Source organism: Branchiostoma lanceolatum, chromosome 9 (genome assembly GCF_035083965.1).
Source record: "Branchiostoma lanceolatum isolate klBraLanc5 chromosome 9, klBraLanc5.hap2, whole genome shotgun sequence".
NCBI lineage: Eukaryota > Metazoa > Chordata > Leptocardii > Amphioxiformes > Branchiostomatidae > Branchiostoma > Branchiostoma lanceolatum.
This window is the reverse complement of record NC_089730.1, coordinates 18,218,801-18,243,772: the sequence shown is the minus strand read 5'-3', so window position 1 is coordinate 18,243,772 and position 24,972 is coordinate 18,218,801. Positions and strand designations below refer to the sequence as shown.

General features: G+C 42.2%; 1 protein-coding gene across 1 annotated transcript in view; it reads right to left on the bottom strand.

Annotated features, from left to right (window-relative positions):
- The window catches only part of LOC136441720 (leucine-rich repeat-containing protein 4B-like), a 37,200-nt gene extending 22,342 nt beyond the window's left edge, over nucleotides 1-14,858 (bottom strand). Inside the window, exon 1 of the mRNA XM_066438162.1 lies at nucleotides 14,440-14,858. The gene's annotated coding sequence lies outside the window, so the exon portion shown is untranslated. The remainder of the gene's footprint in view (nucleotides 1-14,439) is intronic.
- Nucleotides 14,859-24,972: the final 10,114 nt, after the last annotated feature.

Below are 24,972 nucleotides of genomic sequence, written 5' to 3'. Positions count from 1 at the left end.
TTGCCTGTAATTGCAATCTGATAACATAAGCTAATACGGTTCCATATAAAAATGTCATTCTGAGGCGCCAAGACCATACAACACATATGCCACAGCCCACCATGATTCCAGTTGTGTTTCTAACGTAAAAGAAAATTCTGACTACACCTTCAGCTTCATATTGTTAAATTTGTTGTACTCGTTTGCATAGACGTATGGAATGTTGTTCATCTTTGAATTTATTTTATGCCTCTTCTACATAGTTGCTTCCGTTGAATCGTGTATAGTGTTGTATTGTTATGGCATAGATATATCACATCCAAGAATTATCAGAAATACTTTGGTCTTTTCAATTGTGTTTATTCTTGATATTGTCATTTTCATCTTCCTTTAAAAGTTTCTACTCCTGTCTCTGCTAAGGCAGCGTGGCTATAATTATGTCTGCAGAGTTTGGCATCAATATATTACAAATAACCCGTGTGGATTTGGACATGATCATTCCACCGGTAAAGATCTTAGAAGACATGTTAGGATGTATCATGAGCAATATAATGGTGATAAAGTATTTCACGCCAATAGGATTTATCTGTAAAGATAATTCGAAACAGGGTTCATGTGAACGTACACTGTTGATGACTTTGCTAAATCCCGCATGACGAGCTTTAAGTAAGTTCAAGGCAATCAGAACCAGGCTTATGCGATTCCATGCAGACTGCAGCCTCGACTGCAGTACTGAGTTCAGGATCAGGTTACGATTGTACACATCATAGATGTCTAACAGGTGGGACGAATGCATCCGACTCCAATGTCTAGCTTTGCACATATTCAACAGCCCCCGTCTGAGGAGTGCCCTCAGAGCCCCATATACTCATATTCTCAAGTGCAGCGGAATGAATAACCGTGTTCGTGGAGGAATTCCCCAGATTGATTGCCGTTGCACCGGCAGCCAAATCCACACAGACGGCAACTTAATCTGCCAGCCGCCGACCTCTGCTACGCTTTTATTTCAATTCTTGTCTTTAGACGACGAATGTGGCAAGTCTCCAAAGAGTTATCCAGAAGATGAAGAACACAATTACGTCCAGACCTGTAAGCTGCCTATGCCATGTGACCATATTGAATCCCTGGAAAATGCAGAAATTTTGAATTTATATACTACTATGGAGATGCAAGGGCGGTATTGAAGCTTGTGCGAGTCTTCATTGTCGTGCACCTAAATGTCAATGTGCTTATAAAAGGTAAGGTCGACTGCAAATCATGAAATGGCGTGGCAATTTTTGCAGGTGACCTCTCCACCACGAATTGATGACACCATAAATACTTTTTTAAATTCATTACTGCTGTACAAAAGTATTGTTCCAACCGCAAACTCATAACACTGGGAAAACTCATTTCATCATCTACCGCGAAATTCAGTCTCTGTAAAAATGAACGAATGAATATACAGTAGTCTCAACTCCATCTAAAGCCCCACTTACCTAACAAATTGTCTTATTCAGAATATTTTTAATTTTGTCATCCTAATCTCCGTCTTTGGTCTCCTTTATCCGAGTTCTAACCTTCTTGTTAGCATTTTTAGTTATTTACAAAGTATACCTCAAAGTACTTCTTATTCCACCTGCATTCATTTCCTTGACTATAGACACGGGAAGGCTCGTGCAGCCACATCCGTACCTGGTCTAGAGATGCCCTCACACGTATGTGACAAGAATTGAGCATTAAAACGCCTGAATGCACAATCATGCGGAACGGAATGGTCGTAATTAATGTCAGCATCAGTTTCTCCCACTGGGCACATTAGATTGCAATGTACTCACCTTGTTTGTAGTTTGTTTCAGGCAGTCATTAAATTTCTGGTGAAGAATGATTTCTTTGGATGTGAGCCAATTCCTAACCGTTATGTTAGTGTCCATTTCGCTAGTGATCGATCTTAATGGTTTTAAACGACAGGCAATATGAAATCTAATGAATACTAAGTACCAGCAATATATGGAATTGCAACTCACATTACACTAGAAATGTGGATGAAATATAGGAAACATGTTGCAGCATTCAAACATCTTTCTGCTCGGTTATAATGTTAGATAGCATCAGTAAAAAGCCTGCCACCAACTATTAGATCGTGCTGTATCCTCATGCATTATTTAACAAATTCTGGCTCTCTAACTGGAACTCTAGAATATTCTGGAGATGTTAGGATACAAACGCTTTTAGCACGCTGATGTACAACTGAGTTGCTAAATTTTATAAAATTGAATAAAGTTTTATGAAGTTTGATTTAAAGAATGAAAAATAAGTTTGTACATATACCAACCTTTGATTACCATACGCTAGGTGAAAATGAACAAGAAAAATTAATATAGGTTTTATCAATCCAGAATTGATCTGCTTAAAATTCGTTTTCTTACAACCATCTCAGAATGGAAGCTGTTGCTGCCAAATGCTGTATAGGCCTCGCCACTGCTTCTGTAACTAACATCAAGATGTAATCGGAGTTTCAAATGAGTTGTTTAGGGGTGTCGGTGTTTAGATATACCTAGCTAGCGCCATGTGCCTGCACATACAGCTGGTGAGTTGCACAGAATGGCAGTTAAACTGGTTGACCAGTACACGAACTCTACAACCTACCGCCATTTTGTATACTTAATGGAAGGGGTGTTGCCATCCAGTATAATGTATAGCCACGTCTTCAAGTTGTGCTGTTCAATATGACAAAATATAATGCAAAATCTATCTAGGAAAGAAATATAAGATTATGGATCATCACGGTACCACTCGGAGAGCTCGCCCTTGCCTTGTCCAAGAAACCAGTGGAACACACGAGTCATTAACCTACCTCCTAGCTACACTTGTCTCAAATAACTTTTATCATGCTTATATCGAGGACATGCATATGTTATAGTTTGTCCATATTTCTTCACTACCTGGGAACAGTATCGAATTCATCAACTGCAAATGTCAGGTAAGATTGGTTTCCTGGAGTAAAATGTGCTTTAGGCTCCACAAGGAACCGTTGCCTTTAAAATCATGTTTTTAGATTACGTTCCTATTGGAAAAAGTAAACGCAGTGATAAGATATTCGAAGTGCTGTTACACAGATTTTATGCCAGGTCTCACTGCTATATCAAGGCTGTGTGTAGGGGTTTCTCAGCAGTAAGAACCTGCTATATCAAGGCTGTGTGTAGGGGTTTCTCAGCAGTAAGAACCTTCTAACACCCAATCGTCCACCACCTGTGTGTCGTATGCATGTTTTCAAGTTGTCTGTTTCTCATTGTTGAAAAGCGGCCTGTGCGGCCGAACAAGCATTCGACAGTAAATAAAGGCTGTCTTTGATAGATTGATTGATTGATTGATTAGTTGTTCTCTAAGCCATTCATAGGCACAGACGAGTCACGTTTTACAGCCAATGGATCAAAAACATTCAAGCTTGTACATCGTACAGGCAATATCATATTATCGGGACTACAGAAATATCTTGGGTTATTGTCAAGAAGCGGGTACCCACCCGAGCCTGTTGCCAGGGAAAGGGAACTAGTAGCCCATAATATTTGCCGTAGATTTCTCTCTGACGGAGGAATTGTAATCATAATAGAGCGTGGCACAAACTGTCGGGAGCTAATACGACGCGCAATCCCAAAACGGCGTTTAGCAGCAGACTAATCACTCACCTAAGCAACTACCCCACAATCCCCTGCCTATTCCACCCTCCTCTCGGCCAGATAAGATGGCGCACTTGCACGAGATAATGGGCCGCTTGGAAATCCCCTAAGATGTCCCAAATACTACGGGGAGGGGAGGAAAGACTCCCTTTGATCCGGACACGTTTCTGCCATCACCGGGATAACGCTTAGCCATTCGTCATCTTCGGAATATGTTACGAAAGGACCTCCATATTAGTGTTAACAGGCCATCTAGTAGAAAATCAGTGCCGAACGCTATTATGATGGATCCTCCAGTTATCTGTACCATTACTGTATGTGCAAAAGTCACAGACATGCTATAGTCAGCCATGCCTGTGCCTGCCAACTGACAGTTAATAGAACAAATAAATACTGTACACTGATGAATGTAAAATGTATAAGTATACTAAATAAAAGGTGGTGATTGTTTTTTAGTTACGAGCCTTCGTTGTCAAATGCACATCCATGTGTGCAAATAAAATCCATTGATTCTGGATCTTAGTCATTTAACGGTGGTACCATACATATTTTTAAATTGTTTTTTCAGAACCTATTGGTTACAGAATATATGCAACTGAATACCGGCTGTTCTACTCACTTGAATGATATTGAAATCAAATACAATCTTAGGCAACCTTCGATTCAAGAGCTTTAGACATGGTTCATTGCAAACGCCTACTTGTTAAGAACACAACTCATGATTTAAAGCCTAGTAGGTATGCAGTGCGGCGCTGGGTATCACTTATACGGAGTGATATTGGATTCGCTGGCGAATAATGGGCTCCTTAACACTGTACGAAATAACGAATTTGCGGGGTGGAAATCGTGTTGCACGTGCCTGCAAATTCGAGTTTTCCGTGACTCTCCAGGTCGTGTCGACCTGCCCAGCTCTTCTGCACGGGACCCGCGCAGTCCTGGGAAATACCGGATATGCACCACTTACGCTGCGCAAGAAGTGTCCGCGCCCTGTTAATTCTCGTGCAGCTAGAGGGAAACTCATACACATGTCCTGCCCAGTGAACGCTTTGCTGCCGGTATCTGCATAATTTAGCGACAATTATCACCTAATTATCATTTAATTACTCGTGCAGCTAGAGGGAAATTCATACACACGTCCTGTCCAGTGAACATGATTGCCGCCGGTAGCTGCATAATTTAGCGACAATTATCACCTAATTAGCATTTAATTACCATCCAATGTTTGACCAGGCCTGGTCTGCGGCCAAAATGCCCCCCCCCCAAAAAAAAATCCCTTATGCGCTTTCCACTTTCCCGGCCCAAAACGCTGTGAAAAGATGCTTTTATTGGTTCAAAATGGTGATTAAACTTTCATTGTTGTTTCTCCGTTATCCACGAATGCCACTATTTGCATTTTGCGGCTAAGTATCGGTTACAAAAGTTCCAAAGAGTGTGTTCCTTTTTTGATCTTGACGACTCCGCCGGCCACAGTCGCTCAGGTCAAATGAAATTCAGTTCTCAGTGCGGGTCTCCGTGATGCTGTCATTCCTGCACCTTTCCTTCCATATGCTTCAGATAAAAGCGCAGATACTCCCAGTCAGATTAGCTCGCTTGGTCTCGCATCAGTTGAAAGAGTGTCGTCCACAGTTAGTCTTGCAACAAGTTCTAATTGGGTCCTTGAAAATCCTTGAACTAGTAGACTGTTGCCTCGCTGACGATCCAGGTCGCGAGATTTACCAATGTTGATGTAGGAACACGACCAAAGCTTCTCAGTGTTCCCAGCGCCGTGGCTGCCTATACCTGGCAAAGAGGACAGTGAGTGGAGAGCAAATATCCACACATAGCCTGTTTACCAGTCTCTACCGAACGGTTTAGTCTGCTATGCACCGATCCGTTTCTGTCAGTTATGCCTCTCCGTAGACCGAGCTAATTGATCCAAGTCCGTACAATTACCCCATGCGCGGTATTCTCACATGGCGGGCAGGTAACACTCCCTGCGCCGTAGAGATAACGCGGAACGCCCGATGGTATGGTTTCCAGGCTAGCCCACACACTAAGTTAGTTACTAGTAGTCCTCATCTGGGATACGTGTGCCAACTAAGAGATTTGAAAATAGCGACACGGGCGTTGATTGGCTGTTGTTTTCAAACCATATACTATGTGAATTGCAATTGGCTGACAGTCATGTTTTACAGAGCCCTGCACAAATAAAGACACAATGAGTTGTGAAATACCACGTGCCCGCTGGTCAAGTCTTTGTTGTGTAATTATTCAGTGGTTTATTTGAGATGCACGCTTGTACAACAATAAACTTCCGTGTTTACAGGTTAATAGTACGTAGAAATTACTTGTTCGACTCAAAATTTAGTCAAATAAGTTCGTTTCATTTCAACACAGACCATTGCAACATAGACCATTGCAATTGATTTGCCCCCTTCCCGGTACATTTGAAAGCTTAGTTCACTATGACCATGTCTATGCACCAAAACAACCGGTCATCCTTGTGTATAATGTCCTTGATAATGTGTAGCACTAATACAGTCTTAGACTTGCTCTTGCGTATTTCAAATAACGCCAAATGCCTTATATATATTCAGCATGAATTGCAAGCTTGGAGAATAATTGCAAGCCACACTACATAAATAAATACATAAAAATAGATATAGGTTACATCGTCATTGGCGATCGGAGTAGTTCTATCCGTATGAATATTCAATCCGATCCATTTTTTTGAGTGTGAACGGGGTTTAAATAAATTAATTCTCGGGTGTAGCATATGGTGACGCGACGCCATTTTCATGTTTCCTTTGTTTCATGGCTCCTTCTTTTTACCATGCATGCACAAGTACACTACTCAAGACAGGACTATAGGAACAAAAGCACGTAACACAAGTACTAGTATTCTGTGTATTTTCAACTCCTTCTTTTTACAGGAAAGATTTACAAAAACAGAAAATCAATATGGACGCCGCAAAGACATTCCAATACACATCTTACAACATTATGCACAGCTTGTATCTTACAGACGACTCGTGTTTACTTTTTAAATACAATAATTCAAATCATGTCAAATGATCATTTCCCATACGCCGATTGGAAACCATATCATCGGGACCTTCCCGGCGTCTCTGCGGCGTTGGGAGTGGTACCCGCCACCCAGACAGATTGGCTCGCTCGGGGGTATAGTTCGCTCCCGCTACGATGGCGGCGAAACTAAAGCTAAGAAGACGAGCTATCAGAACGGTTCAATATAGCACACTGGGTCCAGTAAAACACACCTAAGCCGACACGTAGAGACAAGATACCAGGCAAACCTCCTTGGTACACCATATATGTTACCACAAGAATATCCTTGGTTATCCATGCAACTTTTAGAGTACTCTGAAACCTAGCCTGGGTGCCAGACCACCGCGCTCCTGGCGCTAATCCTTCGGCTCGGGAAGCAACTCGCGCCGCCGCCACAGATAGCACACGGCCCACTAATTATCGCTAGCGCGATAGAAATCAGGGTTCGGCTGCCAAGCTCTCCCGGGTGCCAACTCTATCCCTACTACTAGGTCTTCCCCGCCCAGAAGGGCTTATCATCGCATCGTGCGAAAGGTCTGGTATCCAGGCTATCTGAAACCCATACTATTGCCAGGGCCTCCACGTACGTACAAAACAGCTTGTCTGGTGCGCCCCTAACTCTCCTACCCTGGAGAAACCCGACTAGGGACCGAGCTGCTAGCGAGTCTCTTCGGCGGTCCGAGACTGTCAGCCCGCCGGATCTAAATTAACACTACGGAGAGTTGTAGTCCGGGGAGTGGACCGTGCCTTTTACCCACAAGAACCGGTCAACACTCCGGATTTTTTAGAACTCCCCCGGTACGGTAATACAATTTCTATCGGCGGGCTTAGAGCTCTGGGCCGCCGACTGAAAGGGCGCGATAACAGTCTGGATCCCAGCGATCTAAACCGTCATAGTATCATTCGCATTCGGTAATATTATTTTCAATCCTACTACTACCCAACAGAAATTTATTTAGTCCTTTACAGTCCTAAATTTATTAATGATTTTTGTTAAGTGTCGAACACAAAGTCACCGCAAATAAAGATCATTTGCCAATCACAGCTCCGTGTAGTTCACACACCGTGGCTTATGATGCGTGAGCTAAAGCTTATTGTTATCTACCCGGCAGGGTCACACGCGAGTGTGCAACGGCCTGGGAATCAACGCACAGCTAACTGTGCATGAAAACGCAGAATTTTCCCGGTCGGCACACGCCGGACCCGGAAAACTCTTCACACTTCCTGCCCGCCTCGGTTTTAACGGACGTGCGCAGACTCGGAAAGAACCGGAAACCTGAGCTTTCACGCAGTGTAATTTGCTAAGATATGTTGAAAGCGATAGCAGTAATGACTGGTATCCATCCATCCATCAGTCCAGACCTTCGAACATTTGAGTTTTATCAGCTCTCCCCACATGCTGTTTCAGTGTGAAATATCTTAACCACTTAGCACAGTGCAATCTCGGAGAATTTTCATGCTTAACGTTAACTTCGTTCTTGTCCCTTTTCTTAATGGATTTTATTTTATTTCTTTGGATTTAACATATTTTATTTATCTTCTCTTCTGTTAACGCATTGTGGGTGTAAATGGAAAGCATACAGTTTCCTCGTGTATGTTATTGATTTTGTCGATAGCTAGATGATCGACACATTGTGAACCTTGTACTCTTATGCTACCTTACCTCCCTTCCTCCCCAGCTAGTGTCTAGACGTCTTTCGTTTTTAAAGCTTCAAAAATTTCTAAACAAAAAGAGACATTGACCTATATGCCGTCCTCGAGGACATGGTTCCTAGACATAACTTAGGAGCCAAAACTAAGCAATTCGTCCGGGCCTCCCTGTGAATGCGATACCGCGTCCAATTACCCGCAATAAAAGCCACCTCTGCAACTAATTAGAGAAAACTGCTCACCGTCGTTATCATTATCGTGCTCATGATAGATGTGTTTCTCTACTTGCCTTGATTAGCAAGCCGGTTGTTTGGACCATTAGAAAGCAAGAATGCGCTGTTGAAACGAGAGGTGAAAACTCTGAGATGTTGATGGATGGAACACCATAATGACTTTGGAAATACAATGGTCGTGAGGGATTTGCCTGGATACACACGGCCGAATAAACGCGCTTACGTTACAGGAAAAAAATCGTCGAAGCCAGACGCCAACGGGGCTAATGCTCCATCCACGGCAGCTTCTACATCAATCAAACATCCTGGGCAGAGGGATGGGTTGAACTTTTAACATGTCTCTTTTGCGCTTTTTAATGTGCAAATCCCCATTAAGGAGATCTCTTTGGTGCATTGCTTTGTCTCAATTGTGAAATGACAAATCGCATTTGAGAGATAATGTGTCCTTTGCCACCCAACACAATGGTCTGAGGTCAGCATCAACAAAATAGATAGATCAAGGTATTTCATTAACATGTCACCAACTGAACACAGATATTAGATGCAAAAACCGCCTTGGCAAAAGTGTGTGCCTTTCGCGTCTAAGGGTTGTGATAAACACCATTCCTTGAGGATGTGCCCGGATACAAGCTGTGGCATGACTCTGCATTTAGCAGGAGCACGCCAGGAATGCGTCCCCAGATTACCCTTATATTCCGGCAAATTTGAACTTCATATCATGCCACATTGTTACCTGTTACGTGGGCATGTATATAAATAATATGCAGATATCATTGTACATTAATGAATGTTCCTTACTTAGATACTGTGGTATGAACGGAAGGTAATCGCTGCATGATGATATGTGAATATTTCAGAACCTTCGAGAAAGTATTTGTACTTCTGTTACTTGTGTTTACTTTTATGTGTTCACAGTCGTCCATAGTTGCCCATAGCTGTAGAAGACCTCGCGTGAACGCCTCTGTTCCATGAAGTATCCATTGCTTTCCTTTGCTAAGTCAATACCCTCATAAATGGTTCAATCATCCGAACCTTACACACAGAAGGAAATATATGCCATATATCTGCGTTTATGTGCCGGGTATATGAGACCCAGGGGATCACTGGCTTTCACAATAAATGAAATCAAACGAAACGAGTCCTATTTGGGGTTTCTCGCTCGTTAACTAGCAACACTGACCGTTATGCCCTTTGACCCTAGGCACTTAAGGTAGGCATCTGACAGGGCAACAAGTTTAAAAGCTAACAATAGGCTATACATTGAAGCCCCGACACCCCGGCTTTGAAGATATTCAAAGTCAGTGCCCTTTTAAAATTTGGTAAGGTATGTAGGCATTTATTTGAAATAATCCAAAGACATTTTCGATTGAACATGTCAAACGTCAGTTTCAAACACCATGACTCACTCGGTTTAGAATATTACCCTCCTACGTAAGCTGAGTGTATTTCGGAGACAAGTTGAATTTCCTTAAAGGCCTTATGTATATCTCCTTATCGACCCATCCCTCCCAAGAGATGACTTAGTATGGAACCAGGAAGGCGCACTAGTGCACTTGTGTTTTTTATGCCATTGCACTGAGTCGTATCTACTCGTCCCACTGCACAGACCCGTGATAGAATCTCACTCAGCAAAAGTTTCATCCACCCTTTGGCGCGTCCTGGTTTTACTTCATCATGTGGAAATCAATTGTTAGTTGATAGTTTTACGTATCAAAATGACACACAGAGCATGAGATTCTTACAGCCTGTGTCCGCATTATTGCACGACCTCCCGGCCGGGGCAAGTCGATAGGCAATGGCACGGTCCAGTCGTTTGGGTCAGTAGAGACGCACGGTGACTATGTGCTGGCACTTCTGGTGAATAGAACAGCGATGTGAGACAAATAATGGTGACAAGAATGGGCCAAGAGCCTTCAATAGCGTCAAGCTGTCTTACTAGCATTAAATGCAGGGAGGCGCTTTCTTTATTGATATCTCTTTTCTGGCGGGATGTTGTTTCTCTTGACAGCATTTCTATTGTTTGCCGCGGGGTATTCATAAAGGGGACATGTATTGCAGCAAACGTGTATCCAAATAACGTTTTGTTTGCTTTGCTTCCTTTGGTACCTACTTGCATAAATGTCCATGGAAATCGCCGGGGCTTGCAGTTAAACATTCAGCAAAATGGGCGTGAAAAAAAAAAAGAATCTCAAATATCTTTAACCGGAGGGAAAGAAACTGGGCTGTGTAACAAATTGAACATGCGTGACGCTCGGAGCGATCCGCCCTCCCACCTCTCGAACAACGTATGATGAAATACGTCTTTCTTTCTCCAACGGACGGCGCATTCGTCACGGAATAACAAACTGGCTGTCTATGACAAATTGAAGCGCGACACGGGATCATATGAGAAGCCACTACCATCCGTCAAGATTTCTTCCGCGGATTCCTTGTCGAAAAAATGGGTCGCTCATCTTAGATATGTGCGGCTATTTCACTGCTCAATATGGTCCACAGAAATCGTTGATATTTTTCCGCACTTTTAAAGGTCTGGATAATTGATAATTCAATTCATTTCAAAGGCCTTATTGCGCCTGCTGTAATTGGAATTTGTGCTTGATACATGAACGGCGGTTTTGTTACTTCAGAGAAGTCCTGCCGTGATGCTACAACTCCACAAGACATTCTTCTTCTTTTTGTATTCAAACGTTGTCTCGCATTAAGAACATGAAAAGTCACAGAATGCCTGAAGTAGGTCAAACTAATGATAATTGGCATATTATTGGAATATAAAGACACAGCAGACATATTCAATAGCATAGCTTTGTGACTAGGGCATCTGTCATAACAAGTAAGAGATGTTGAATGAAATATTCCATTTACTTCTGCTTTGTTAAGCTCGCTGAAAAATAGTCATGTTGGTATAGAATTAACTACTTACTCTTAAAAAGGACACAATAGTTATCTATGTAACTTTGTGTCCGGGTAATCAACAAAGTAGTATTGAGAAATATTATTTCATTATTTGTTTATGACATACCATTTCTTGGAATTAAAATGACTACAAAGTAGTCCAGAGGGATGAGTCTAGGATTTAAGCACACAAAGTTCTGCGTCAGTCAAGTCAAAAATGCGATTATTTTCTGTGCAAAATAAATGTTATGTTGTTGCCTTAGTCATTAGAATAGTCATACAAACACCGGAAATGGGAAATGAGTTTTTTTCTGGCATTAATCTGCGACAGAGTAGATTGTTATGAGGTGATACTCGCCGCAAATACAGCCTCAGTACTCCTGCGGGAGATCTTGGCAAAGTCCGTTCATACTTGCTAATTTGTCTTTTCTTTGTAACTGGGACAAAAAAGGAATTACTCGCCTTTTTCATAGCAAAGAAAGCAATCTATACACCGGTATATGGTACATTCTTCAGACACCGTAGCTGGGAAATGGCTCAACTCAGATTTCTTCCCATTCTTTTTCATCATGACTGCGCGCTAGCGAACAATGGACGGTCAGATGTCATTGAAATGTTCCGGGCAAACAATTTGACTGCCAAAATTGTCCTGAATACGTGAAAGCAATACTTTCTGAAGTTGCCTTATGTGAATATGTTACTATGTGTCAAGTGAAGACAGATTGTGCTGATACATTGTAAACTTTTTGTGGGCTAAAATTATATTCTGCGAAACCGTATTAAAACGATACACAGAGGAATAAATACTTTTACGTCAGCATATCAGTTGGTATTTGGGATTGCCGAGGTCTAGCGGAGGGAGGATGCTGTGTTACCTGTGGCTTCCATGATGCACTCTTACACCGATCATTAGTCAGCTCTTGCTTGCTGACAGGTGCTCACGTGTGGGGAATATTGTTACTCGAGTTCGGGCGACTCAGCGTAATCTGGCCAGGATATGACAACTCATTTGTTGTCTGACAAACGAAGTGATGTCGGCCCAAGATTAAGAATAAACCCTATCATTTTTCACAACTCGTGTTGATCAAGAGCCCACTGCGGCATCAAGTGAAGACAAAACGCTCGTTCTCATTTAAATGTACACATTTTGTAACTTCCGTTACCGTTTGAAGTAAGACGTTCCTGACATTAATTAGGATATGCCACATATACGGTACCAAACTGTCGATTTTATGACGACTTAAAAAATTTCTCCCTTTAAAAAACGACAGTTTGGTACCTAATATGTGGCATATCTTAATGTCAGGAACGTCTTACTTCATTCAAACGGTAACGGAAGTTACAAATTGTACATTGAAATAAGAAAGAGCGAAAACCAAACGACTTGTCTCGCTGCCAGTTCGGCAAGAGAGCCTGTTAGTCGAGCCGAGGGACGTTGAGAACTTTTGTCATCACGTCGGCCCATCTGCATACAGATTGGAGTTTCGGGCGGGCACGGATTTCACATGTTATTGCCCGTCCATCCAACCAGACAGGTCGCACTTTCGATCAGCGTGTCGGGATGTTTCTGCGCTTATGATAAGTCAGCTGAGTGCATGCCCAGTAGATTGAATTCTGAAGAGAGCGATTGAATTCATCACATACATACGCGTGGTTGTACGTTCAAGAGACTTTTTGAAATGTAAGATTCGCTGCTCAAAATATCACTAACAGATCTCTTAATTACGCAAAGCCGTGGTTGGCTCTTGCACAGATTTCGCACCCTTGTGGTATTAGGAAAATAATTAGCCTCAACTCTATATTCAAGATAAGATAGACTTTCGGCGCCGCATAGTCTCTGTTTCTTACAAATGTTTCGTTAGCCTTTCCAAAGCAACAGATGGATTTGCTTTGCCTTTAGATCTAGCAGGACCCAAAGCAAGTGGTAGCGGGTTGCCTTAGGACGTGTTAATTCCCCCTATAAGTCGATGGCTTCAAAAGATAGTTCAAAGGTATATATCGGTTTAATGAAATTCTTGATGTAACACACCTTTCCTAAATGTAATCACGATCAAGGGAGTAATACTGCCAAAAGCTTTTCTTTTGAAAGGAACGCCGAAGCGTCTTCGTCTGCCGTGATATGGAGCCAAATAAATGTGTGCAATATGCCTCAAGCTGATGTATGGTGGTATACTCGTGCAGATGAAATGATATCTTTAGATATCAGTATTAGTAATACGGAAAATAATCGCGGAGTGAAAGCCTGCGCGAATAATGCTGACTGCCAAGGAAACCAAGTGTTATTGACACTTAGACGTACTGGTAAATCCCACCCGAGAATGGTTCTAGATGGGCAATGCACTCTAAAGATCCTCAAAACGCAAGGTAACATGAGATTTGGAATTTTACATAGGCCTCTATAATTTCCAGGCCGATATCATCGGACTTAATTTCTTAAGTATAGAACTCCTACGTTTACATCCTATTCAAAGTTATCCCACCAGACGCTGAATGGAGTGTGGGTGGCATAATGTGTGCCTTTGGGCCCGAATTTGCGTAAAAGCCTGCTAGTTACACTGATATAAAAGCAGGGGCATTATCAATCATCTGTTAATCACCCAGTAACTGTGCTTGCAGCAGCTTCAGCGTTGATTAACGAGAGACACAAATCAAGCACCTAGAATTTGTCTTACCTACACTAATAAACTTACGAATGTTTGACCTAGATACCCCTACGCTTTCCCCTACATAAAAGCGATTTGAACACGTAATCATCATCTGATTTATGCTTGCAATTTTGTAACGATGCAGTTTCCTAACGGGTGTACAAAATGTCCAGCCAGTTGCAACCTTGGCCAAGCATCCATGCACATACTCGCCGGTGCGGCACAGTGATAATGCCTTGCGCCAATCCCCGTGTCCACCACCACAAATGAACGTCAAATTACCTTTTTCGGTAGACCTGCACTGGAAATTTAAAAGAGAGAATTAATCATACTCACGTTTACTATGTGAAAAGCCGGTGTGTTTCCGAGTGAACGTTCTCTCAGCCTCCACAACAGTTACTGTTTCAGCACTCAGGAGAACGTCTTCTGAGACAACACGGTCCCCGGCGAAGATGTTCCACTCGAAGTCAAGACCCCGACTTTGTCGTGCGCAAAGATACGGGGAATGCCATCAGTGGCGTTCTCAGGATGGCAACTAGACGAGTTTTTTTTTTTTTCGGTACAGAACGAAAACGAACGATCCAGTCACTACGATCTGCGACCGAGACTTGCACGGGTCTATGCCTTCCTGCTTGGTCGGTTGGTAAGACCCGTTGTCCGCAAGAAGAGAAGCTTTTGCCGTTCTGTCTGCGATGCTATCGCCTCTCGCCCTGCCTGTATTGCTTAGAGGACAGAACCAGGAGACGATCAATGCAGTAGGGTCTATATGGGGTTTTCGAGACTACCGGAAGGATCTGGTACCGCGCGATGCCGTAGCAGACGTCGTAAATTGTAGGCTTTATTGTGCCCGAGAAATTGCTTTTCCCAAAGCCGTAAATATCTATTAGCTCGAGAAAGCACTACGTGATGTATATTCAATTATTCCATGGCACTGCCCTTTCTCATGCTGCATGTCGCAACTACAAAAATATTCAGGGAGCATGAACCTATTGAAGCAGAGTTTTCTGTGGAGAGTGCTTGGAAAATTAGTTCGGTGAGCTTTCCCTTTGACTAAAAAAAAACAAAATAAAAGGATGAAAATTATTTCCTAACAAATGCGTTCCTTGGATTCCTTCATCAACTTGGCACTAACACAAAACGAACTTCTACCTGCCACCGTTCATCGTAAGAAGTCATGGTTCTGACTTTAAAGAGACTTGAGGAATGTCAGCTCTTAATTTTCTTCAGTTCAGACTTGACCGTGGAAATCCATCAAGAGCTTCTATAATTTTTTTCCTCATAAACAAACACACAAACGTCAGTGATGGGAGGAGGGGGGGCAATTAGAACCATTGCCCTAGATCTAAGTGGAGACAGACATCACCGCATAACTGTGGGTTAATGGTACGTTGGCGGATTCTTTTCGACGCCAAATCCCATTCACGGGAAGGCTTACCTCTGGCACGTTTCATTTAAATATATATTTTGACCGTGCCTTTTAGAAATAGTGTCTAGGTAATCTATTACGTTGCTATGCTATGCTTTTAGATGAATCGCTATCTTGCGTTGATTTAAGAATAACCGTAACAAAAACTAGTGGCAATGTGAATAAAACTGATGCATACAAGGTATCACCATTCTAAAAGCCATTGATCAAGTTGGTTGATATCTAGAATAAATACTGGGACATATAAACGACCAGGCCCAGACCTTTTCCGGTAGGTTGTTTCGATTATATGGGTTTTACCTTGAAAGGCTAACCACGTATCCTTTGTGACCCGCTTCTGGTCAGGGCCCCAGACATTTATCAAGTGTGTTCGGAACTCTCTAAAGGACCACATGGCACTAGGTGTCATGAAGTGTGCTTTTTACGCAAGTTACATACAAATTTTCGCTACCCAGGCTTTTTATATCGTGCATTCTGGCATGATGAACGGCGGGTTTATGAATATGGTTGTTCATAAATGGCCAGAGCCCCCTTACATCACCGGCTACAAATCTCACAGGAGGATTCCGAATGAAATTGCAATACTTCCAATAGCTCAGGCCAAAGTGTGGCCGGCTACGTTACTGGCGTTTGAAGTTTGGGGTTTGGAGGGGCTTTGCGGCATCAATCTGAGCACGAAGTGATTCGATGCGCGTGGCCGCTGGTAAGCCCCGGGCTCCCGGCGACAGGCACCCACTTCAGGGATTGAACCGCCATTACCAACAAATCGAAGTTTGCCTTTTTCCCCGCAATAAATGCCAAGCTTAGGTACGTGAACTGCAGAAACATTTAAGACATATATGGATGAAAGTAGACGCCTCCAGTGCGGCCATGAATTACTGTACAGGTACTCTACTCCGGCTTGCAATATGACTTCGGGTAAATGCATTCTTAACAAGACTCTCAACACACACACACGACGATGTGTGTGCAGATGAGCCACTGCCATATTTCAGCAGCAACTGTTGAAAAATGACCTAATTCGTCGGCTGACAATTTACAGCGCGACAAACAATCGTTCATTTGATAAGATAGCGGCTCATTAGACAACAAATATCGGGTCGTTGGCATCAATTAAACCGTGATTGATGAATGGAATATCCATGCGAGATGGTAAGATAATGCTTTAACCTTATTTAAGGACAGACCACGGGGAATGAAATACGTGTCATTCTCCGTCCAGTTTGGCCAACTCATTCCATTAAAGCAATGATTCGGGACGTTACCAGCGGGGGTTCATGCAATTCTGTAGGAATTGATTGCCGTAATGGGGAGACCACGCGCCGAATCAAGCCACAATCAACGCGAAGAGCAGCCGAGGCACAATTGTGTTGAGCGCGGGGCAGTCCTCGGGAGCGGACGGTCTTATTTCTCCTCCTCGGTCACGCGCGGAGGGCAGGGCTGATCCTTTGATAGAAATGGAAGTACAAATGAGCAAGCCTGGCGGGTCTTTCTCGCACAGGCTGTAGGCAGGACGTACATCACTAGTGGAACGACAGTATGGGGCCACGTCTGTGAATCGCCTTTGGGATGTGCTCATCAAAGCTTATGCTTTAAATTATACATCCTAAAACTCTCTTTGTACAAGGGACAAATTATCTGACTACCCAAGCGAGTATTATGTGTAGTTCAGCTGCATTTACCTCTGCTTTTGATACCAATTTCACTCATTTATATTTTTTTTTCATTTTTCTCGTCTATGTTGATACCAATTTCACTCATTTATATTTTTTTCTCATTTTTATCGTCTATGTTGAATGTGTATATCTGTGCCGTGTGACATTGCTTGTTTTGGTTGCAATTAGCCCTCTGGCACGAATTTGTAATAAAATTATCATTGTTATTATTATAACCATGATTGATGAGTAAATCAGACGCTTCTATCAAAGCTAGCTAATCGTTTCCAATAAGGCAATGTTGCTTTGATTACATAGATGACACCCTCTTGGGACCCCAAAACTGATGCGAGCGTGCGAATAAAAAAAAATAGCCCCCAAAAAGTTGTCTTCATGATGAAATCTTACGTCTTTAGGAAGGACGAACAAAGCTTAACACACAGAGTATGGTATACCGAATAATAGATTCTTCCTTTTTGCTCATCCACATATCTTCTTCGTTGAATTTGAAATGGACTTTGGCATTCTACGACATTAGTATCATTTTTCCGAGATTTTCTTTTTTACAATTTACAGCATATATTTTCTCCTTATTGAACTGCTTTGTACGATTGACGGTATGGCTGATTTCTTTTTGGAAACGGACGAAAAGTGATGCGCGAGCTGATGCCATCCATTCAATCGATTCAACATTGCCTAATCTTTTTGAAAGCAAGACCGCATGCTAACAATGTCACACATGAATGGCTGTGACCAGTACCGGCCCAAACACAGGGTTAGGGATTCATAACACTGGAACCCCGACCGTGAGATCTAGAAGTAGGACTACTGGTCACTTTACCAAACTTCAGCAACTCGAACATTTACATGTATAGGGCAGGTTTGATCTTTATTCTAAAACTACTGTTGAATGGCACTAGTCAAATCACAGTGTAGAACAGCAAGATTTTTTTTTAACTGCACCGATTTTAAAAAAATATCATTTTACCTTTGGGCCGAAGAAAGACGGACTCCTGTTTAGTGTAAGAACTGAACACAAGACATATATGAACAAAGTTAACAGAAACGCCGACAACTTAAACTTTGCTTCTAAAATTATTACATCTACTAAAAAGACCGAGATAGGATTAACTATAAAATCGTGATATGTTCTTCTTCATATAATGATTTGACGCAAGTGCGATTTTCTCCGTCGCTTTTCGCACTCCCCTGTGTCTTATACGCCTATCAGAGACGTCAGCGGATCAGAAGTTTATGTCTTCCATGGTTCATCTGTGATTTCAATATCTAAAGACGCACGGCGACTGGCACGCCCCATAGCACGGATATGTCCATGAAACGCAGGAGACACGATTTGAATAGTAAACATTGGGAGGTCGCATACTACACTGCACATGTTTATTGGTTTTCCTTTGCCAAGCGTATGATGTAAGGTAAAGCCACAGAAGAGTAGTGGAATCTACTGTAGACAGAATAGGGTTCACTTCTTCTTTGAAATAATAGGATTTACTTTTTCCTTAAATTTTTTATACGTACGGTACAGGTTTTACTAGTTAAGAGGAGGCACATGAACACTTAAGGTCTTGATATACCGGTATAGGAGACTCATACAGGTAAGATGAATTAGGAATAAGTAGGATTCCGATTTTGCAATGTTGTGATCTTTTAAAACTGGCGCTGACAAAACCAAACTTTTAAGTTAGATTAGAGGAATCGCCAAGATCCCATTAATATAAAGTTGACAAACTTTCGAAAGCGGTCCATTGGGAATCTACAGAGACAAAGTCAATGAGATGCTCATGAACCCGCCTTAACCACACCAAAGGTGGGGGCGACTTCAAACGTCGTGCCCTTTCCCAGGAAAACCCCGTAAAATCTCTTGTCCTTTTCCTTGGAATGCTCTAATCTCCGAGAAATCTCTTCTGAATGTGAGCCGATGAGCGATTGCCACCTCGCTGTCAAAGTTATGAAACAGTTTCACCGCGGACCGGGGGACGATAAGAGAAAACCCATCGTCCCTCCCAAGAAGGCTGTCAAAATTCGCCCGCCGGGTCAGGCAATAAATTTGTTTCTCGGCGCATCCTCGCCACGCTTCGGCTTTCGTAATCCCAACCGCCAATGTGATCTTATTAACAATATATAACCTGCAACTGACAGGGCAAGTCAGTCGTCATAACTGGATGTGTGCAGTTTGAGTTTCTCTTATTGTAGTTGATTCGTGATCAATTGTATTTCAATTCTGATATAACTTAATTTCATTTCATTAACGTGTATTCAGATAGGAGAATTGTAAACAGGACAATTTACCCTGTCAGCCTATTTTTTTTACCAAGAAACAAACATAGTATATCAATACCTACATTACTCCCGAAAGGTTAGAATAATAAAAAGAACGACTTTTAAATGTTCAGATGAAAAGCAAAATTGACCCCAATTGCCCTTTGGATCCCATAATGACACCCCATGCGCCAAGGTTACGAAAAAGATGACCCATTTCCATTTGGGTAGAATTACTTTCAGCTCTCTTAGAGCAATTGAACTATCTGTGCTACATGAATTTGAATTATTCTAACAATCTTCTCCTATTCTAAAAGTCGGAAATAGGGGTCAACGCCCTTTCAACAGCCACGCTATGACTGCCTAATGCGACAAAAACTACATCTGTGTTTTAATGCCAGTCGGCCTGGAGGTAAGTTCTTCTCACAACATGAAAAACAATTAAAATCTTACGATATGACTATTATCAATTGCTTAAGACACTATCTTGTTTGCGGCGTAGAAGATCAAATATGTCTGAACATGTTTTGTCTCTTATATGTGACAAGGACGCCCTTTAACTTTCACTGAAACATGTTGAACTTGAATGGATGGCCAAGACCCTAGGGGGGATGAACAAAGTAGAAATCGGTTTTAAAATGTACCGATTTGCTGAAGGAACTAACCTGTCAGAGAATATTCGTCAAATGGCAAATCATCTATACCGAACTTTTGCCTGGAGACCCACCGCTGGTGTACTGTTGTAAAGAAGAACACCCAGAGTATATTTTCTCCATCTTTGTTTGACTCTAGAGGTGTCACAAGTTGGAGTCTGAAAAACACATTTGCCGGTGGCAGCGTCATATTTCAGCTTTGTATAACATGGACAGGCAATTTTCGCACAGATTTCTGATTCAGTGGCAGGTTTAGTGCCTTCGCACATTTCATATTTTTTTTCTCTCGAATTTCAACTCAATGGCGCAAAACGTTAATGATCAGCTCAGCCGACAAAGCGGCTGTCAACAGAAAAGCTCACGCCTTGAAAAGAAGTCCTCTGGTTCAGGTTTCCAGTTTCATTTGCATGAAATAAGACCTGATATAGAACTATTGTAAGAACCCTGACAGCCTTCAGCTTTTATCTCAGGATATCAAACCGGACAGCTGTCTGAATATCACATCCCCGCAGTCCGCGTTGGGCCGATCTGTCAATTATCGAACCCGACCTGCCACTAGTTACCAAAACAGCGACATCAAGGAAACTTTGAAAGTCTCAGAGAAAGGACAAAATTAGAAAATATGTCAAACAAAACAAGTCATCAAACGATTCTTGCCGTATGCTCCGGGAGATTCCACCATAAAACCCATGCATATTCTGAGGACGGAACAACCTTCAACAGAAGACAAAATAAGGAAAGTATCAGAAGGCAATTAAGAAATCTCAGGCGCCACCATCACATCAAAGAAAATCCTTTCATACACCGAAGGCAAGACTTTGAAAGTCTTAGACAGATTAAGACAAAACTAGACGGATTAGACCAAACTAGAAGACATCAGAAGGCAATCAAGAAAGCTATTTCTGGCCTGATGACCCATGGGGCATGCAGAGCTGGACGCAAAGCCTTTCGGAGAGATCAATATTTTGTTTCTTGTTCCGCCACTATAAACGTTCAATCTAAATCTTGCGGCCCAGCAGGACATGTGAGGTCCACAATCAACATATATGCAGTAGCCTTCGCCTTCGCCCTTAAACTTAGATGTACACATTTGCACGACACGTATTGCACGGGGAAGGAAGGGGATACAGTAAGAGAATTGGGCACTTGAAAAGCAAACAAAGACGTCTAAGCTCTTTATTTGTAGAAGTAGTGATTGTTGTTTGCAAAGACGAGTTTTGACCATTATCAAAATGACATTTAAATCGTTATGATTTGTGCTCTGCACGTTTCAATTAATTTGACTATTGCGTGATTATGATACATGTAGGTATGGTTATTTTGTATATTTTCTAGCTATTCTATTGACTAAAACATTTGATATGAGTGGATTGGCTAGCTATATGTGTACACCGCAGCACCCCTGTAAAGCCAAGGACCCTATTACCGAAGTTTATGAGGTATGCGGTAATCTCCCACAGTCGGACGCGCTGACACATGAGTCATAGGACCCATTTACATCTCAAGACCCGGACATTCCGCGCGGGAAGGAGCTTAGCGCACATTTTCGGTCTCCAGTAACTTGACTTACTTGACTTATGTCGAGTGCCAGTCTTCCTCCGCCACTCGTACCACTCTGCCAGCCCAGTAAACCTACATGTTATTGAGGAAGTTAGCTCGGGGATCCTGGTTTTAATTATGCGGGTATTGCAATTTGCACGAGTGCGTTTTAAGATTTTAACAGACTCAGTAATGAAATTGACTGCCTTGGAAAAAAACATTATATGACGTCCGAGCAATATCAATAAAATGAAATGAACTAAAAATATCACCGAAAATAAACTTACATCTGTCTTCACGATCACGGTTGACCGTTACATGTTTTAATGGTATGACCTTCGTACTTTGTAGAATAATAGAATTAACGTTAGCATCGTGAATAGGCCAGGTAATTCAACCAATCACAAGCAGTGTTTTTATACATACCTTTAATACCAGACATAACAAAAAGCTTATTTTAGGAGTATGGACGCAATGCAATTTGTCAAGTCGTATTTCAGAAGGTCCTTAAATTAATTGATAATCTTACTAGATTCAGCGTTATACGCACGTATTCATCGATTCAGTTGACTTTGCCATTTTTATATATAAAAATTAGGGTAAAAGAAGAGTGTTTTTTTTCAAATTGTTTAAAAAAAATCTCAATTCTTGTATAAACATAACATACTGTAATTTGTAGTAAGAGCGATATGTCGACTTGTTCTTGGGACTTGTGTAGGAGATTCCTGTCATCCTATGGAGACAGATGGACTATTGAAATCTCAAGTGGCCATATTCCGTGTGGTTTCTGGTCATATCAACAGGATTGCCTTCAATAGCAGATTCTTTGGAGGTCCAGAAGAATCGTTCATTTTGTTAAACTCAACGTCCTGGCAGTGTGTGCAGTTACATTGTTATTTTAAGCAATTACTGGAGCACACTTTAGCAAGCAAATTTCCCTTTTTTTATTGTGTTATGTCAACAATACTATGCCATGAGTAATGTTCCTGAAAGCGCTCCAGATCTATTCATAGAGAGTAATTGTAGCTACATTGATATTTAAGCCGTCATCAGCAGCCTCTAGCTCTGGCTAAGACTACTTTCCCCTCATCTGGCAGACACGTGCACGGTTACTGATGTGTTAAACTAGTATAGTCAGACAGAACGATTACTGATAACATTCTGCCCTGCGTCAAGACTATGATAGAGCGCCATTGACTTTCAACTCCCCGAGCGTTGCGAAAGGTCACTTAAATAATATTTCTTCCCGCATGATTAAAATTTCCTCTACCGTGAAGGAAAAGTCATGACTTCTCATCAAACTTTTGCTGAAAGTTCGATTAGCTCGGCGAAACTTGACCTTCGCTGCATCGAGACACCGATCATTCATGGTGCAGACAGTTTTCGTTCTTGCGAAATAAGGTTTTAACAGTTTCTTAGGATGCATACTGCCTTATCTTAATTTGGGCTCCAGTCCACCTTGGAACAGCTTTCGTCGAGGCTGGCCGATAGTCCCTTGAAAGATAGCCATCCATCGAGGACACTGGTGCCTTTTCTTCACCTGCTGTGGCATTCTGAAGCTAGCTCATTTCAGTGATCTTGGCCATAACACAATAACAATTGTTCTGGGACATAAGTATCATATGGAGTTAAGAAAATCAATGTTGACAGGAAGAAAATTAGTTGAGTGCTTTGTGGCTATTTCCTAAGATACCATCGAAGAATTTTCCGCATGAAAATTCCACTACCAGCATGATTAACTCTAATTCATTACAATGTAACAGGCGTTATGGATTAGAGTCATGCTTTGCGGGGGCCCCTGCAAGTAGCCTTGGCTAACGATTGACGGCAACTGAGCAAGTCCTGGCAAAAAGTCCAGCCGGGAATCCGACGGAGGAGAATGGGGATGGGGACAACCAGTTTCGAAGATCCCCTCCTATGTTCGTGGAAAATTACCTTCCTTCTTCTTAGAAAGTATCCATCGCTGGCGTCAATTAACCTAGGCCTTGCCACACATGCAGCTGAGGACCAGCTATACTATTGCCGGGGAGAATGCGGAAAGGAAAATCAATTAAAGTATATATAACGTTGCAGTGAAGGGGCAACGGCTTAGAGAATATAAGACTATGGGGGCCCTGTATTCAGCCTCGGGCAATTAAGTAAAGGCAGATGTTAGGCAGTACTTACAGAGCCTTATAATGGATGACATAGTCTGGTAAAACGGCCAGAACGACACCTACTCGGTGGTTTGTACGCATTACAACTGTTATCACATTCCGGTGCTTTAATTATAAATGCAGTGATTCTGACAAGAAAGCATTGTACATTAACTCTGACGGTCTTTGGCACTACAGCAACGGGAACTGAGATCCTCGTTTATCGTAGAGTTTTCAGGCAAAGAGGCTAGATAATAATGGTGTTTGAATAGCGTCTTTAGGTGTTGCAGCCGAGAAAAGTGAGCTGATCACTGCTTAAAGAGAATGGAATATTCAGTTAAGATTGGATAAGCAATTTTAATGGCATTAAGGACAAAACACTTGCTTTTTTTCCCAGCTGCGCAATGCCACTTGCATAGTTTTAAGTATTACCCGAATGACAGGGAAATGCACGTTTAGGTATTCGTATACAATGGCATATAGCCGGTATAACCACCCTTCGGTGTGCCAGCAGCTGGTTATATTACACTGAACGACCTGTCACACCTAACCTTTACGATCTAACTGTAAGCCTTGTTTAAGGCTATTTATTGATGATGCTTCTACAGTAATATGTGGCAACGAGTTCCACTCTACGACAGTTTTAGGCAAAAACGAATTCAATTCCGGGTGAAATAACTCTCGAACCTCAAGGAATGACTATTTACTGTTCTTTTTGGAGCTGGTATTAGACAGGCTTTAGGCAATTCGATTCTGTTTACGGTTTACAACAACTCAGCTGCGCTGCCTTCATTATGACGACGGCGGCATAAATATCAACGATCAGAGTCCTTGCTTCTTTATGACGACGGCAGCATACATATCAACGATCAGCCCTTGTTATGGTTTTATCTACTCCCCTGGCTAGCTTATGGACGCTCCACATCAGTGGATCCCGATATCCCGCTTGATGCGGGTTGATCCGAGGGGATGACAGGTGGTTCCGGGGTAGAGTTGGGAGGATTACGCTTCAATAAGACAGTAATCTGAACGAGGGCAGGCGTGCTTTTGTGTGAATCTTCCTAGGCGTCAATCTTGTCGTCCTTGGAACTAAGTCGCATTGTGAATTAGACTCCAGAACACAAGACGTTCTTGTATGGCGCTGAGTGGTGGACACTTAACGCAGCAATAGTGAAGAGAATCAA